Below are 18,669 nucleotides of genomic sequence, written 5' to 3'. Positions count from 1 at the left end.
GTCAGCTTCGTGACGAAGTGCCCATCACCTCGCTAATGACCATTCTTATTGTGATGTACACATTTTCGTAAGACACTACGCAAAACTCAAAAAGTTTGCAACGAAAGTTAGGGGTCACTATGATTTAGCGTTTGGTGCGTATTACACCATATGTTGCTGTGTATGAAATTTAGCTATCATGCTGAATTATTGTTTAGACTTGGGAGCTGATCTCTGTCTGCCTCCGATCTCGAGAAAATGGATCCCATGTAGCGCGCTCACTTACGATCTCACGCCCGCGAGAATGAAATACTCTCGTATCTCCTAAACCGCTTGAGACATCGAAACGAATGATAGCACACATGGAGGAGAGTTTAGCCAATTATTAAACACACGGAACTTTCTTATCTATGGCGATATATTACTACTTATACTTCTTTGTCTATTTATTTATTTATTTCACTCCAGTGACTGTAATGTTTTAAGAGTTATCGACAGCTAGCGAAACAGGAGCTCCCTGATATGAAAATAAACATCAAATTTCTTCTTTTATGTTACTGCAAACCGATACTATGAGGTTTTTCGTAAGTTATTGAGCTCTGTAATTGCCAATTACTTGTTTAATGAGGCACTCCGTTTCGGAATTCTGTCTCAATAGCTGCTGTGAGATGAGTTTGGCAAATTAGATTGTGACAAAGGAAGTACAATTAAACCAGTCACGAAGGGAAATGTGCCCTTTACTCACAAATGGTGATGCTTCTTCGAATGAGAAAAGATTAACAATTCACACAAAAACAGATTGCCAATTCTGTTGGAATTTTGGTGGAATCCCCGTAACCCATCGTATTTTTAACACGGAGCGACGGTATGGAAACTTACCAAAGGATTGTATTCCTTCTCTTGTTCTGAGCAGTATTAAAATAATGACGAACGTTCCTTCAGACGGAATGATAGGCACATGCCAGATACTGTTTACTCACCTAGGACTTGCCAAACTGACAATGCGTGATCGCGAATAAAATAGTTGTTATTGAGAAAAATAAACAATTGATCTGTCGCACAACACAATGGTCAGTGTATTGTCAGCAGCGAAGGATAATGCGCGCGACAGGAATGCACAAGTTAGCCATTCGTGCCTTGTGAGATGGAGTTCGAAAAACATTGTCATGAAAGTAGATCTGTCTTTGTCAGCAGCACATTTCAACAAATTAAATATATATAATCATAACACTCTTTTAGGATATTCCTACTTTCGTAATAATACCGAACATTTTCTTCATTTGTGTAGCCTTTTGTTGTGTAATTAGTTTATTAATGCTGATAATGTCCATGCAACAATTGAAATGCTTTTTCTCATCACGGCGAATCACTTAAAACATTGTTATTTGTGACTGCTTTTCGACTGTTTCTAGCTTGCAGTGGAAATATGTTGTTCAGATGCATATAGTACAGTGTGTGTGGTATTACATTATTACATACATATCATAGTAATCACAATGAAACTTCTATACTTAAGATCTTGGACGCTTTTTACCACAAGAACAAGATAATCTCCACACCTGTGGAGATTATCCCTTTCTAAATTTTCATAACAAATCGTACAGATACGCTAGCTTACTAGGCAGCGAGAATATAACGTTGCTTTACTTTCCTGCCTTGATTCTTAATCACATGATTTTATAATATTCCTTGCTTCCTTGTTCACTACCCTCTGTCCCTTCTTGCGATCAGAAAACATCACGGAGGCATATGGTGCAATTCCAGCGGCCAATGGCTCATCAGTTACTGAAGTATACGTTTTTCTTGACAGAAGAAAAACAAAACAAAACTATGCATATATAAATAACAGAAAAGTATAACTTGCTAACGAAGAAAGCTGGAGTATTTAAATGGCGAAAAACGAAACACTACCCAAAGGCAATAAAATTCAGTACACAGTAAGGCAAAATTTATCGTGTTGGCAATACTACCACTGCTCATATGTGCCGTTCCGATGTGAGCATATGGCCGGGCTACTTTTCCGCTCCCCTCCTCAAATTTCCACGGTGTTAGCGAGGCAAGCGCGACGCGCGGCCCGAGAAACTGTGCCTCAACCACAACGCCGCGCGACCTGCCGCAGGCGCGTGTCGCGTCCCAGTCGCGTCGCGTGGCAGTTTGTGCTGTCCCATTTGAACCTGTGATGTTGCCAAAAACGCGCGCTGCGCTGCGTCGCGCCACACGCGCTATACGCGTCTCAAATTGCGCCTAGCCATATGGCACGCCACACCGCAATGTGGGGCGCGCACAGCACGTGTGACGTGACACGACGATACAGGACCTGCGCGTATTGAGACACGTCTACATTCTTTGCACCCGCCGCTTGGCGACGCATTGCACTCAAGATTCTAAGCGCGCCATCCCTGAATCTTTCTCAAACGATTTTACCGGAACTACTCAATAAAAATTTTTGCGTTACTTGTATTGTTATATGTCACATTCGTGCTGAAGTGGCCATCATCTCGCTCATCGTCATACATATTGTGATATTTACATTTATGTTGCTGCCCGAAATTCGGAGGATTTCCCTCTGAAAATTAGGGGTAATTTTGATCTTGTGGTTGGTGCATATTTGGCGTATCAGTCTTAGCTAAGGTATTGGATTTGGGAAGAATGAAATATTCATAACAGCCCTCATGTCTCCTAAACCACTAGACACAGCGGAACAAGACTTTGGCGAATGATGTCACACAAGGAGGATAGTATTTTGTGAAGTCGTTGACACACGGAGCTTTCATATCTATCACGATATATCACAAGCTATAGTTTCTGTTTTTATTTTTATCATTCCAGTGTGTAGTGCAACAACGATGAAAATTAATATTACGACGATGTCAAACATTATTTTCATGATTTAAAGAAGTATTCATGATATTAAAAATGTAATTATAATTTTATTATTTTCATTTTTGTGCTCAGTATATCAAAGACTTTCTAGTGCACGGATTAAATTAGCATTGTTTGTACTGCGAAACTATATATGATTGTTAAGGGTTAAGCATGTAATAATTCGATGTAAGAAATTTTGTCGAGTCTGCACTTTGTTCTCGTACTGGTCGGTAGAGAAGGAAAAGTTCCTTAATCGATGTGAAGATATAAAGGCTGTAAAAAGGAGAGAGAGAGAAGGTAAATACAATTTATTCAAAACAAATATCTCCCAGGTGTTACGTCTTGTTATTTCCTATAACTAAAAATTGCAGGGTCTAATCTGAGCCTGTTCTGAATAACAGCGAAGAACATTTATGTTCCCCTGGCGGTTTTCCAGGTGAACGTGTGACGAGTGAGTCTCCGGTGGGCGTTCAACGAGCCAACTCGTGTTGAAAACAAGCCCGCGTCTCTAACCATGGTGCACGGGCCTCGCCGTGTTCGCCGGCCTTGACTTTTGGGGCGTGCCCGTCACTGGGAGCCTTGACGTGCAAAATTGCAGTAAGTTCGTCGTCTCACGGTGAACAGCTTCCCAGCTCGTAATCTCCAAGCTCCAAGTTACGTATGACTTTTATTTTGTGCTGAAACTTATTGTGGCACGGGTAGCTGCTGGGGATGGTTCTGAACTTGATTCCGCAGTGGCTTTTTTAAGGAGGCTGATGTTCCTCATTCTGTTTCTGATCATCCCTGGAGTGTGCGTTTTAAGTGGTTTTCTTGCAAATTTTAACTTGTTTCAGGACGCATTGTCCGCTTTTGGACACGGTTGTGTACGTGCGCGACAGCCGTAGAGTGATTTGTTTCATCATTTGTTACGGCCGCATTTGGTGTGTTTATTTAATGTTGAAAGTGCCTTAAGCGGGGTAGGACGTCAAACGGGCCGACTTGGAGCAGGAGAGGCACCTCAGGACATTTTAATTTTCACTGTCTATACTTTTACAAATAAATTGAAAAAAAATTGTCTCCATGACCAGGAAGGATTCAGGATTCATACTCATAGCAGTGGAAGCTCAAAAACGTAACAAAACACTTTTTTTACATGTCAAATTTCATTATTTTTTCTCTTACTATTGGCTGCATTTGTTACTATAGGTACTTTTCTTCCTAAGTAAGAGATATTATTCGATGACTTTTGCACAGCATACAAACCATAGTTGCAGGTGTATGAAACTCTAGAAGTTATTTAATTTACAAAAAAAATAATGAATGAACTGTTACATTTTAAACTTCATGTTTAGAAAAAAACACAAGTTTTATAGATAATTAGCTCAATTTTTTCCACAGTTTTTTAATAAATTTGGAAAATTCTAGAGTTTCATACACTTGTAACTATGCATGCTGTGAAAAATTCATGGAACAATCTCTCTTACTTAGGAAGAAAAGTGTACCTATCAACAAATGCAGCCAGTAATAAGTGAAAAAATGATGAAATTTCACATGTAAAAATAAAGGTATTTTGCTTCCTATTTGTACTTTCACTGCGATGAGTGTGAGTCCACAATCCTTCCCGGTCATGGTGAAGAAGTTTTATGAATTTATTTGTAAAAGTGCGGACAGTAGAAATTAAAATGTCTTATGGTGACTCTCCTGCTCCAAGTCGGCCCGTTTGACGTCCTACCCCCCTTAAGGCAACTGGAAGTGATCTCTAAGTTTCCTGCTGATTCACTGGGAGACAGGTAATGTTAGAGTATTGCTCCATAGCCGGCGTCGGTGGCCGAGCGGTTCTAGGCGCCTCAGTCTGGACCCACGAGGCTGCTGCGCTAGTAGGTTCGAATCCTGCTTCGGGCATCGATGTGTGTGATGTCCTTAGGTTAGTTAGGTTTAAGTAGTTCTAAGTCTAGCGGACTTATGACTTCAGAAGTTAAGTCCCATAATGCTTACAGCCATTTGAATTGCTCCATAATACTTTGGGGGCGTGCTTATTATATATTCCAGTGCGGCTGTGATTTGACTTTGATTCCATTGCAATCTATTTGTGCTGCAGGCCATTTGTTAAGACTGCTTGTTCCCTGGCGGCGAAGTTTTGGATTCTTGTCAGGACCGCTGAGTGTGAGGCCGTTCGGATTATATTTCAATATATACCGCCTGCTGTGTGACCCTGTGCACAAGCCGTGGGGAGTGAACGCTCGTATTCCCTGCCGGTCTAGCGTTATTGCTTCCAAACACTGCTATGGGCTTTAACGCTGTTATCTAAAGTTAAATGCAATTTGGGAATCATTCTGAGTCATTATGTCTGTTAGTTAAGTCAGGCAACTTTGTTAATATTAGCGTTCCTGTAAATCATTTTACTGGTTGAGTTATTACTAGCGATTCTTATTTAACACTTATGTTAATCATTTGTGTATCTTTAACGAACGGGCAACTTGTTATTGTCCTGTGTGGAAGTTTTGTAGCCTTGGTTCGCCCACTTTGTGTTTTTAGTATAAGCATCTTTCACTGTGGACCTTCATGTAGGCAGTTCAGTTTTATTAAGCTTTAAGACCTCTTTGTTCTTGATGAAGTGTCGTATTATGTGGCTGTATAACTTCCGTTGGAAGTGTACAGTGTTATTAGTCTCTTGAGATATAGTTAAACAAGAACGATTGTTTGTGGTTATTCACCGTGCCTACTATCAATGATTTTGATTTCGGACGCAAAAATAATGATTCTTATTCATGTTTGTGTAATTGAATCAACGCGAAGATTCTATATTGCATCAGTAAGAGGGTAAATGTCCGAATTTGAAGTTTGTAATATTGTCTGTTTTGAGTCAAATTAAAATTGTAAAACAATCACAAGCTTGAAACTTCCTGGCAGATTAAAACTGTGTGCTCTACCGAGACTCGAACTCGGGACCTTTGCCTTTCGCGGGCAAGTGCTCTACCATCTTTTTTTTTGTTTTTATTTTTTATATTTATTTATTTTCCACAATCACCCTGTTAAAAGGAACATGTAGATCATGTAGATCATTTCATGGTATAGTATGTGCATTACATATGGAGCGTTGAGAGAAGCGTGAGGTTCATTATCAGCTGTCAAATGTGCACACCGACTGCACCCGGCACATCCCAACTGCGTGGGGGGTCGAGGAAGACTGCCTGAAGATAGTTGGCAAAGGTTTTCCGATAGTGTGACCATCTATGAACCTCAGAGTGGGCTTGCTGTAAGAAATACCAAAAGTCGAGTCGCGACTTGGCAGCATCCCCATAAAGGTACGCGATCGTCCAACCTTTGACCCAGATGATCGACTGTGATTTAGTCGCCGGAAAGTAGTCACTCTCCGGATGTAAGAAGGAAGCAGGTGTAATATGTTGCGGGGTCACACGGAGGTAGCAAGCCACCATCTGTCGTCCTAGGAGCCATACGTCCTCCACCGCGATACAAGTTAAGCAGTGATGGTCGTCATCCACTTGGCGACATTTCGGGCACAGTGGAGTGTCCACTAGTCCAATTGCATGGAGTCGTTGGTTGGTGTTGAACTTGCCACAGGCGACAGAGAACCACAGTGCCCGAACGAAGGTAGGAAAGAATTTTTGGTGCACATGTCTCCAAATCTTCGGCCAATGCAACGTGGAGTGTTTCAGTTCAATGACATTACGACTTATGCGTCGTAGCAGCCAAACATAAAAATCCTTCGCGCATGGCGGTCTCGTGCCCGCAAGCTCGTCTCTGATACAACTAAGGTCTACGATAAATGTTGATACATGCGCAAAATGTGGCGTAATGTTGCCCACCGCCACCGCGGGTGTGAGGGACGCTGGAACTAGGAGATCCAGTAGGCGGATGTAAGGGAATCACGCCCGCTACGCCATTGCTTGTACATCGTGGCTAGAAGGAGCGCCGTCGCGCGGAAGCGAACATTCGTAAGTCCGAGTCCCCCCTTGTCCGTAGGGAGCGTGAGCGTTGCGTATCGCACCTTGAGGGGCGACCCAATCATCACAAAATAGCCTAGTGCTGATTGAAGTCGATGCCCGAGCGTGAGTGGTAGGGGCAGGATCTGCGAAATATGCACCATTCGAGAAACCACATAAGTGTTCAGATATTCGACTCGCTGCAAAGGATCAAGGCGTCGTAGGAGATGTTGGCGGACCATGGTACGTGTTGTCTGTAAAATACGTCGGTAGTTAACTGCCGCAGTATGTTTCACAGATGAGGTAAAGTCTATGCCGAGATAGCGGAATCGTTGCACATAAGGAAACGGACTGATTTCTTCCGGCGTAAGGCCCTTTCCAACCGGCATTGCTGCCGATTTGTTCATGTTCACTGCACTACCCGCCGTCACACTGTGGTCCAACAACAGTTCAAGAACCGTCTTCACCTCTTCCTCAGAACGAACGAGCAGCAGGAGGTCGTCCGCATAAGCACGACATTTGAAGGTGTAGCCCCGCAATTCCACCCCAGAAAGAGAATTTGTTAGCCTCCCAATTAATGGTTCCAACGCTATCGCGAACAGCAGCATCGAAAGAGGGCAGCCCTGGCGAATGGAACGTCGAATTTGAATGGGCCCTGCTATACGCCCATTAACGTGTACCAAGGATTGTGCGCTCCCATAAATCCTTCTAATGAGACCAGTAAAACAGTCTGGAAATCCCATTTGTTCCAGTACAGCGTACAGATAGTTGTGGCGCACCTTATCAAAAGCACTGTCAAAATCAACCGCCACCATCGCCGCTTTAAGCCGGCACTCCTCCGCCAGCGCTATTACATCACGGCATTTGCCAGTAGCTGTTTGCACATTCACCGATCCACCCGGTGTCGTCTGTTCTGGGGAGAGAACGCTACGGATTAACATACGACATCGGGACGCTAGCATCCGTGCAAAGATCTTATAGTCTGCATTAAGCAGGGTGATGGGGCGATAATGTGTGACCGTAATTCCTGGCTTCGGTTTATGTACTGGCACCAAGAGGCCTTCCATAAAAGCCGGTGGAATAGGAGCATCGGAATTTAACAACTCGTTGTACATTTCCGTCCATCGCGGTGCCATTTCGTTGCGAAATTCTCGATAAAATTCAGCAGGAAGTCCATCAATGCCTGGGGAGCGATTCAACGCACCCTTTGCGATCGCATCATGTACTTCCTCACAGCTAATAGCTTCCAGTAAGGTTCCAGTGTCGTCAACCGTTAGTGTACGGGAGACGTATGTGGCTATACGTGCGAGGTCATCAACACGGGCTGCTTCCTCCCGATAGATGTGTTGGTAATGGTCGACGAATGCAGAGACAATGTCCGCTTGACGCGTCACTATTGGGTCTTCGCGGGTAATTAATTCCCGTACCAAAACGCGTCGTCGGTGCTTTCGTTCATTCACGACGTGGTGCATGGAAGGAATCTCGTGCCTTATCGTATCGTGACATCTGGCGCGCACCATGGTTCTCTGAAGATGTTTCCGAGCTAAAGCCACTAGTTTAGCTTTTATCCTTTTGCGTTCGATCCAGATGTGCTGTCCCGGCAGTCCATCATCCAGGTCGCGCAGTGCTGCAAAATAAAAGTCGGTCGTACGGCGGCGCCATTCTGCCATCTCCCTGCTATATGAGATGAACGTGCGGCGAAGCGCCGGTTTAGCACAAGTCAGCCACCAATCAAGCTTCGTCGCATACCTTCCAACCTTTCGCTCGCACATCGTCCATGTCTCAAGGATCCGTTGACGACATTCGGGATCATATAGATGTTGAATGTTTAATTTCCACGGGGCCTTGCTGTTCCACACCTCTCTACGGGGAAGAAGCACCGTACAGATGTAAGCGCTGTGATCGGAAAATGCCAATGGCCAGCGTTCCGCGTCCTGGACATCATTTGCATGAGCCCGTGAGACATAAATGCGATCTAATCTGCTCGCCGAATGACTTGTCACATAGGTGTATCCCGGCGCATCTCCATGTCGTAATTCCCACGTGTCAGTAATTACAAGGTCGCTGACAACGATTCGCAACTCCTGGCTGATGTTTGCTTGCGGCCATTGGTCTTTCTGGCTGAGAACACAGTTGAAATCTCCACCAATTATTACACATTCATAACGTCCATGGAAAAGTGGTGCAATATCTTCTGCATAAAATCGCGCCCTTTCCCGCCGCCGATTGTTTCCCGACGGTGCATAAAGATTGATGATCATTCCACATCATTCCACATCTGTGCAGGCAGTGATACATTCGTGTCCATAGCCACAGCATCTGCGTCTGGAGAGCCAACTGGTTGTGGTTCCTCTTCAGCATCACCACGTCCCGCTACCGTCAATGTGACATACCACTGCGGGTCTGATCGAACAGTTTCCATTGCCTCATCCTGCTTCGTAGAGGCTGTTGTGTCGTCTTGCTCCACAGGCGCATCGTCGTCGGGGCAAGGGGAGTCATCCCTAGGAGATGTCGTGCGACGACGCCGTTTCCTCCTTTTCGGGGAACGTTGTTTGCGTGATCTTCCTTCCGTGTCCTCAGATTGTAGGGAATCACGGCTGCCCGACAGAAAAGCATCCGTAGGAACTGGAAGTGTTTCGAGTCCCATCGTTGTAGTTGGCGGGAGTTCGGTCGAAACTGATGTTGTCGTCACAGAGTGCGTTCCAGACGGAACAGCATCCGTAGTGGCTGGAACTGCTTCGTGTACTATCGGTGTGCTTGGTAGGAGTTCGGTGTCAACTGATGTTGTCGCCGTAGATTGTATGCTCGATGGAGCAGCATCCTCTGTCATCCCGACGTCTGCTACAAGGTTTCGGAGAGTGCCATCGGGAACTTCCACCGGGGCTGTGTCCTTTCGGTCATCAGCGGACGCAGTGAGGGCTTTGGCATAGGTGATCGGTAGTACTGTCATCTCTGACGACGGCTCCCGCACATCTGAAGGCAGTTGCGTAATCCGCCGTTGCATACAGTTCGACCTGAGGTGTCCCTCCTGGCCACAGCCAGAACATGTACGTGGTTGCCCATCGTAAATCACCACCGCCCTACAACCACCAATTGTCAGATAGGACGGTACATGCTTCTGAAGATCAATAGTGATCTGTCTCACTCCGTTAAGCACGGGGTACGTGGCGAATTGTGTCCAGCGTTCTGCTGTGTGACCATGTACCGTGCCGTATGGCTTAAAAGCCTCAATAACTTCGTCAGCCGGGAGCTCAAATGGCAGCTCAAAAACACGTATTGTCCGTACACCCAGACCAGCATGTTCTACAGTTACCGTGCAGACATTCCCGTCACTATGGCAAAATCGGAGACCTACTTTTGTCGCCTGTAGAATTCTCTCACACGCCGCGTCATTTACCATCTTAACATACACCGTGGGAATAACGATGGACAGGTGAATTCCGACAATATCGTTTGGCGGTATCTTGACGTCCTCTCGTATGAATCGTTCCACTGCTAAAGCCTTTGGTCTTTCGTAGTCTTTGCAGAAATTGAATCGTAATGTAGTTTTTCTGTACTTGTTCGCCATGATCGTTGTTATTAGCCCGCGCGCAGACTAAGTCCACAAGTAAACAAACACTCGCACACGCCGCACAGGCGGAAGTATCGGACCTCCGCTCCGCACGGCCGCTAGCGCCGAACTGTGTCCATCTGAGCTACCGAAGCTTGTCTATCACCAGTGATCCCGGACTTCCTATTTCCTTTAACTGTGGTGAGAGTGTATTTTTATAAAGAATTGAGTAGTTCCACGGTTCAATTCACTCTTGTCCCTAACATTGCTTTCGTAGTCTCTACAACAAACTGTTTTATCACTGCTCCATACACGACTTATATGGAAAAATACCCTTTCAGCAACAGGAGCGTGTCGATTTAGGTGAAATGAACATACAATTCGGAATAATTCATTTCAAAATCTTTATATCTGGGACAAATACGTGTCCCGAGTTACTCTGACAAAAACTGGAGGCAGAACTAGAAAAGTAGTGGCTCTCACGAAAGATGGGGAGAACTGGGGGACGGAAGGACACCGCCAATGTGTGCGCCGCCTGTAGGTACATTTTATATAAGCGACATTTCAGTTCCATTTCCGGCCTAGGATTTCCTCATTAAAGCCTGCTATTGCTGCTCTGATGCGAGCTCACTGATCTCTTAAGTTCCGCCCGAAGAAAAAAATATCGAGTTACCCCGGACCTGCGTCTCAGATCTAGTCTGTAGAAATCATTCCGCACACTGTGCCAACTGCTGGAGGGTGGTCTATCAATAACACACTTGTGGTTCTTGAGTTTCTCCCGGCGTATTTGATAATCAAAATATCCACGGGTGTACTGCCGGTCTATAGTGTCCAACGAGCACAATATTTCGGCGATCAAACATGTCGCCAACATCAGGTAATATATTGTGCCCGTTGGACACTATAGACCAGCAGTACACCCGTGGATACTTTGATTAATAACACACTTGGTAAAACCAGAAAAAAACAGCTTTAGATATGTGTGAACGTTATGCCTCAAAGCGGACTTTCCTACCTATTACAATTTCTAAAATGTACATCAATGCGGTAAAGACAACTTTGGAACATACTGTACGCGACTAAGCGTCCTTGTCGCTGCATTTTTAATAGACTAAAACGAAGAAAGTGTCTATAGTTATGTCCTCGTTTAGTAAACATTCGCTAATACACTCCTGGAAATGGAAAAAAGAACACATTGACACCGTGTCAGACCCACCATACGTGCTCCGGACACTGCGAGAGGGCTGTACAAGCAATGATCACACGCACGGCACAGCGGACACACCAGGAACCGCGGTGTTGGCCGTCGAATGGCGCTAACTGCGCAGCATTTTTGCACCGCCGCCGTCAGTGTCAGCCAATTTGCCGTGGCATACGGAGCTCCATCGCAGTCTTTAACACTGGTAGCATGCCGCGACAGCGTGGACGTGAACCATATGTGCAGTTGACGGACTTTGAGCGAGGGCGTATAGTGGGCATGCGGGAGGCCGGGTAGACGTACGGCCGAATTGCTCAACATCGGTGTTGTCGCCAGTGGTCGGCGGAAGGTGCATGTGCCCGTCGACATGGGACCGGACCGCAGCGACGCACGGATGCACGCCAAGACCGTGGGATCCTACGCAGTGCCGTAGGGGACCGCACCGCCACTTCCCAGCAAATTAGGGACACTGTTGCTCCTGGGGTATCGGCGAGGACCATACGCAACCGTCTCCATGAAGCTGGGCTACGGTCCAGCACACCGTTAGGCCGTCTTCCGCTCACGCCCCAACATCGTGCAGCCCGCCTCAGTGGTGTCGCGACAGGCGTGAATGGAGGGACGAATGGAGATGTGTCTTCTTCAGCGATGAGAGTCGCTTCTGCCTTGGTGCCCATGATGGTCGTATGCGTGTTTGGCGCCGTGCAGGTGAGCGCCACAATCAGGACTGCATACGACCGAGGCACACAGGACCAACACCCGGCATCATGGTGTGGGGAGCGATCTCCTAACTGGCCGTACACCTCTGGTGATCGTTGAGGGGACACTGAATAGTGCACGGTACATCCAAACCGTCATCGAACCCATCGTTCTACCATTCCTAGACCGGCAAGGGAACTTGCTGTTCCAACAGGACAATGCACGTCCGCATGTATCCCGTGGCACCCAACGTGCTCTAGAAGGTGTAAGTCAACTACCCTGGCCAGCAAGATCTCCGGATCTGTCCCCCATTGAGCGTGTTTGGGACTGGATGAAGCGTCGTCTCACGCGGTCTGCACGTCCAGCACGAACGCTGGTCCAACTGAGGCGCCAGGTGGAAATGGCATGGCAAGCCGTTCCACAGGACTACATCCAACATCTCTACGATCGTCTCCATGGGCGAATAGCAGCCTGCATTGCTGCGAAAGGTGGATATACACTGTACTAGTGCCGACATTGTGCATGCTCTGTTGCCTGTGTCTATGTGCCTGTGGTTCTGTCATTGTGATCATGTGATGTATCTGACCCCAGGAATGTGTCAATAAAGTTTCCCCTTCCTGGGACAATGAATTCACGGTGTTCTTATTTCAATTTTCAGGAGTGTATCTCCGTATTTGCATACGCACGCCTATACCAGCTTCTTTGGCGCTTCTCTGTAATATTACTCACCTTGATATGAATTAGTAAAGACATTCCTAATATCCCAATCTTTCTGATATGTTGTATAACCTTTTGTAAAGATGCTAGTTGGCAACAGTACGAATTTCAGTTGTTTCCGTTAAGTTACTTCTGGGATTAAAAAAATTACCTAAAACACATGACTTACGACTTTCCTCGGGAAACTAAACTATGACATGTTAAAGTGGTTCCTGTAAGAGTCTGTGAAGAATGTTATGAAACGCGGAAATGTCTGTGCACTTTTCAGTTTCCACTACTTTTGTTACCTCAGTGTAGTAGTTACGAGGGTGAGTCAAATGAAATCCTTAAGTATATTTTAAATATTATTTACTGTGCATATGTGGTACAAAGCTGTATCACTTTTCAACATAAACTCCCCCATGCTAAATGCAAGTCATCCAGCGCTTACAAAGTGCATAAATTCCTTTAGAAAAAAAATTCTTTTGGTAGTCCGTGCAACCACTCGGGTGTACCGCGTGGCGTACCTCTTCATCAGAACGGAACTTCTTTCCTCTCATTGCGTCTTTGAGTGGTCCAAATATATGGAAAGCACTTGGGGCAAGGTCTGGTGAGTATAGTGGATGAGGAAGACACACAAAATGCAAGTCTGTGATTGTTGCAACAGTTGTACGGGTGGTGTGAGTTCTTGCATTGTAATGTTGCAAAAGGACACCTGCTGACAGCAATCCACGTCGCTTTGATTTAATTGCAGGATGCAGATTATTTTTTAGGAGGTCTGTGTATGATGCACTGGTGGCAGAGGTCCCAAAAGAGAGTCAGCATAACCTTCCCTCCTGATGGTTCAGTTATGAACTTCTTTGGTTTTGGTGATGTGGAATCGCGCCATTCCTTGCTCGCGCTCTTCGTTTCCGCGATTCTTGCAAGGAAGTCATCACCTTCTCGTTCAAATCACCGAAGAAGTTCTTCACAACCATAAACACGTCGTTCTCTCATTTCAGGAGTCAGCTGCCGTGGCACCCAACTTGCAGATGCTTTGTGAAACTGGAGCATATCATGCACAATGTGGTGTGCTAACCCATGACTAATCTGTAAACATGCTGCAATGTCATTCAGTGTCACTCGGCGGTTTTCCTTCACTATGGCTTCAACTGCTGCAGTGTTCTGTGGAGTCACAACTCGTTGTGACTGATCTGGACGAGGAGCATCTTCCACTGAAGTCACACCATTTGCGAACTTCCTATGCCATTCGTAGACTTGCTGCTGTGACAAACAAGCATCACCGTACTGAATCTTCATTCGTCGATGAATTTCAATAGGTTCACACCTTCACTAAGCAAAAATCGAATAACAGATCGCTGTTCTTCTCTGGTGTAAGTCTCAAGTGTGGAGGCCATCTTTACACTGATACTGCGACGATATGTGTGCATCTGCACTATGCTGCCACATACAGGCCATTCTGCACGCTGTTTGTAGCACGCTGACCAACTTACAGGATAACGGAGTGAAATTTCAATTTGTTATTACAAATTTAAGGTTTTCGTTTGACTCACCCTCGTACAACCCTAACTTGTAAAGTTAACTCACTTCAATAGTGTGAAGCAGTTAAATACCTAGGCACACCGTTAACAGGTGTAGTGCAGTTAATTGTTTACAGCTTCTCTTAGCTGAGGAACTCTGTACATATTCCAGGAGCACTACACGTCTAAAGAACTCACTTCAGTGAGTACTCCTTGTGTTAGCAGGGAGACTGTACACAATCACCATCACTGCTGTTGGCACTCCCTTTTACAGTAGCGTACGACACATATCCTGATGAAAGTATCCTCTGGCAGTAGCTTGACCAAGTGTTATGGACTACACTCCGAAGACTGGTGAAGCAACACACCTGGTAAGTCTATTTTTGTGCAAGACTCTTCATCTGTGTACATCTAATGCATTTGAACCCTCATTCCTGTTCTGAAGCTTTGGTAATCCTCTACAATAGTTCTCTTCTACTGCATCATCTCTCGGTAGTCTTCGGAAAATGCATAATATTAACATTAATGTTTTAGTACTTGATAACTAATAAATTCTCTAATAGGAGCTTGGTTCGAATTAGTTTTGTGATGTAATTGTATGTATTTATTGAATGACACTCGGAATCGGCACCTAGAGAATGTGTCGCCCACAGTAACAAAATATGTCGGAGAGAAAAGTGAAACATCTGTCAAATTCACTTCCAAAAGGCTGCCGCAGAGATAACACGAAATAGCTTTCTCTTGTGTATTGCAAACTGCGCTGAAACAAGCACATTCTATGCCCCGTTCGATTTCCTAATTATCAGTTTCAACCCTGTGTGAGAACTCATTTCATACAGCGTGTGCAATACCTAGTGACTGTTTTATGTCACAGTCAGTTGATTTATGTACCCTGACGGCAGAGGAAATTGGTCTGCCCCTTGTATGTTGCCTCTTCTAGACGCATTGGCGTGAGGAAAAAACACCAACAGAGTATAAAAGAATGTGCTTAGGTCGCATGGCACAAATAGTGCACAGAACACTTGATGTAAGGAGACTGACTATTAAATAAATACATGCAGAGTTAGTTCTAAAGCAATTTTTTAGAGTGCTACTCTCTTGAAAATATAGTTGCTTGAAATGTGCCATTCGACAGAAGATTGGAACTGACTCGCCCACACCCTCGAACATTAGGGAACTGTGAAATGAAAATAGCTACCTCAAAGACTGCAATCTTTGGAAGCTTTCATTATCATCGTCGACACTGAAATCACATTATTCAGATGGATTTTACTTAACGTCAGATGCATGTTGAGAATGGGGTGTACTGTAAACGTTATGAAGAGAGAATTATAAATGCCAATAAAAAGAAGAAAAGAGAAAATTAAATTAGTTGTATGATTCAATCACAGAGACATTTTATTTTATTTGACAGATAATCGGTTTCTGCCTGACCGTTAGCTTCAGATCGACAAGGGAAACATGAAAATAAAAGCATTTAAATTTTTATGAAACATGAACAGAAACCTATATCATACACACGAAAAACTACTCAGATAATTGCCTCGTAAAGGAAGCGATAAAGATAGTGTACGAGATACTTACGTAGTGGATAAAAGTTGTGAATTCTGGCGTTAGGAACTTGATTATTCTGTGTAAGAAACAGTAGTAAATAATAATAGTGATGCTGTTACTGTTCGTTGGTAATATTTACTGGAAATATGCAACCTAACACAAGATTGCGTACTTATGGCTATCCGGTGTGGCCGTTTTTCAGTACGACATGAAAAAAGAGAGAGATTACTAATTGATCGCCGATACGTCGGTTCTCAATTGTGTTCAGGAGACGTACGGATTGATTACGCGAAGGGGTTTTCTTCATTGACCTTTTGACCCGCATTGCATTCACGCAATCAGAATCTTCGATGAAAATACCTAAGGGGCCTATTTCAAAATGAAAATTGAAATGAAACCAAATTACGAAATTAGTGGAAAAGGATTAACAGATCGGAAGTTGAACACATCAGTGGTCTCCCAAATACAATCGAGACACCGCGATAAAGAGCGGACCTGTAACAAACTTCATATTCATTTGAACATTTTTAGTTAGTAAAAGAAAAAAAATAAGAATAAAATTACTGCATCGTAAAATATTAATATATTTTGAACAGATTGGCTTTAAACTTCTAGACATTGACAAAATACAGTGAATACACGACTTACATCTGATATTTCTTTTGTACATGGCGCAGTCCAGTAATCGCTGCTTTGTCAGTCCGTTCCTTCCTAAAATTAAATGTCCTTGTTTGTGCGTGCGAAAGTACATCATATGGTCATCCGAGCAACCAAAACGTTTGTTCGTCGTTTCTAGCTTTTACACAAAATAAAAATACAATTTGTACCAATGCCATGTAGTACGTCTTAACATGTCGGCGACCTAAAGTGCAAAAGATAATGAAGTCTCTAGAATATTTCTTAACAAAAGATAGATTGTTCTTTCTTCTGTTTCGCAGCTTCTTGCTATCATGCGTTGAGGCAATTATTTTATATATCTATGCCCAGCTGGTCGTAGTGTTTATTTAGAGTATTTAAACGGTGGACGCCCGTCTTGCTATAGGCGCACATTGAAAAAATATATCGTCTTTTTACTATCGCACTGTGATGCTTAGCATCTTTACGATCCAAAGCTTGTTGGCTGTCCTTTTCTTTTATGCCAAATACCTCATATGCAAAGTAATTGAAATCCAACAATATTACAGAATCTTGCATATAGGGATGATCGTGTGAGGCATTGTAGTGAAATGTTAACAAGCAAATAAAGTTACTAACCTCCTGTAATTAAAGGACAAAGCTTCTTCAAACGTGAATTTCATACGTTTGCCAATTACGTGAGGAACATTGGTATTTTATTTCAATCTATCGGATTTTTTTTTCTCCTCACACTGTTTCCGTGCGCGGTGACCATCGTCAGATGTGCAGGGAAAGAGGAAAAATCACACACAACAAATGTGTTGCCTATGTCTTAAGACAGTAAATTTTGCCATAAAGAGATATATTACTTTCGTACAAGTGGAATACATGCGCTTAAAATATGACAAAGCAACCTGTTTGAAAGCATCTGCTAATATGATACAGCCAAAGAGCACCGTCAAAAAATACAAAGAAAATCAGCTTGGCATCTTCTCAAATAAATAAAATATAGTGTGAACTAGCGCATAGTGCCGACAGATTAGTCACTTAAACGGCGCTACTGTATACAGCAAACTGAGGGGCAGCTGGCACGATGGATTGTTTCTACGAAAGCTCATAGGCGTTGCTACCGTAGGCCTACACTAATTTGATCAGTACTGGCAGTAACCTGTCTACCCACCCTTATTATAGTGATGGGAGAATTGAATCCTTTTAACAACCGACTAATCAGTCGATTGTCTTTTCCGCTCAGTCGGTTTTTTCAGACGAATGAAACAACAGAGTGAAGCTAATCTCTATGGCCTTGTCAGCTATATGAATTTTCCACTCATTCAGCGCGTTTCAATTTTTTCATTCAGTGTGAGACAACCAACTGAAACAAGTCTCCGCCGGTTTCGGCCGTTATATGAATGTTATCACTCACTCATCGGGTTTGAGTGATTTTATTTACATACTTTTACAGTCTTTTCGGCTGTACATGAACTATAATTAAGATTGCCAACTTCTTTAGAGACAAATAAAGAATCTTATTTGAAGGAGACGTGAATAGAAAGGATATTTCTGAAAACAAAGTACATTCGAGATGCATGTATTTACTTGCTGAAATGTGAATTATTGCGTTGTGGCATTAAATGTCAATGTTTGGTTGGTTTTAAAAGTTTAATATCTGGTGCTGCACAGTAAATTAGCGTATATATAAATGAACAATCACTCTTTAAGACGTTTTTATTAGGTCGGTTTCTCGTCTGTTTCACTCTTTCGCTGTGGTCGAGCGGTTCTAGGCTCTTCAGTCCGGAACCACGCGGCTGCTACAGTCACAGGTTCGATTCCTGCCTCGGGTATGAAAGTGTGTGATGTCCTTAGGTTAGGTAGGTTTAAGTAGTTCTAAGTCTAGGGGACTGATGACCTCAGATGTTAAGTCCCATAGTGCTTAGAACCATTTGTATCATATTTTTTTCTCTTCCGGTTCAAATTGATTTTATACTAGTCTGCATGCGGTCTTCTCATGAGATACGCCTATGTGGAAGCAATATATTGGCTGACTCTTGTAAAGAAAACCTGAAAAACCTGACG

The sequence above is a fragment of the Schistocerca gregaria genome, chromosome 5 (assembly GCF_023897955.1).
Source record: "Schistocerca gregaria isolate iqSchGreg1 chromosome 5, iqSchGreg1.2, whole genome shotgun sequence".
NCBI classification, from domain to species: domain Eukaryota; kingdom Metazoa; phylum Arthropoda; class Insecta; order Orthoptera; family Acrididae; genus Schistocerca; species Schistocerca gregaria.
Note: the sequence above shows the minus strand (reverse complement) of the source record.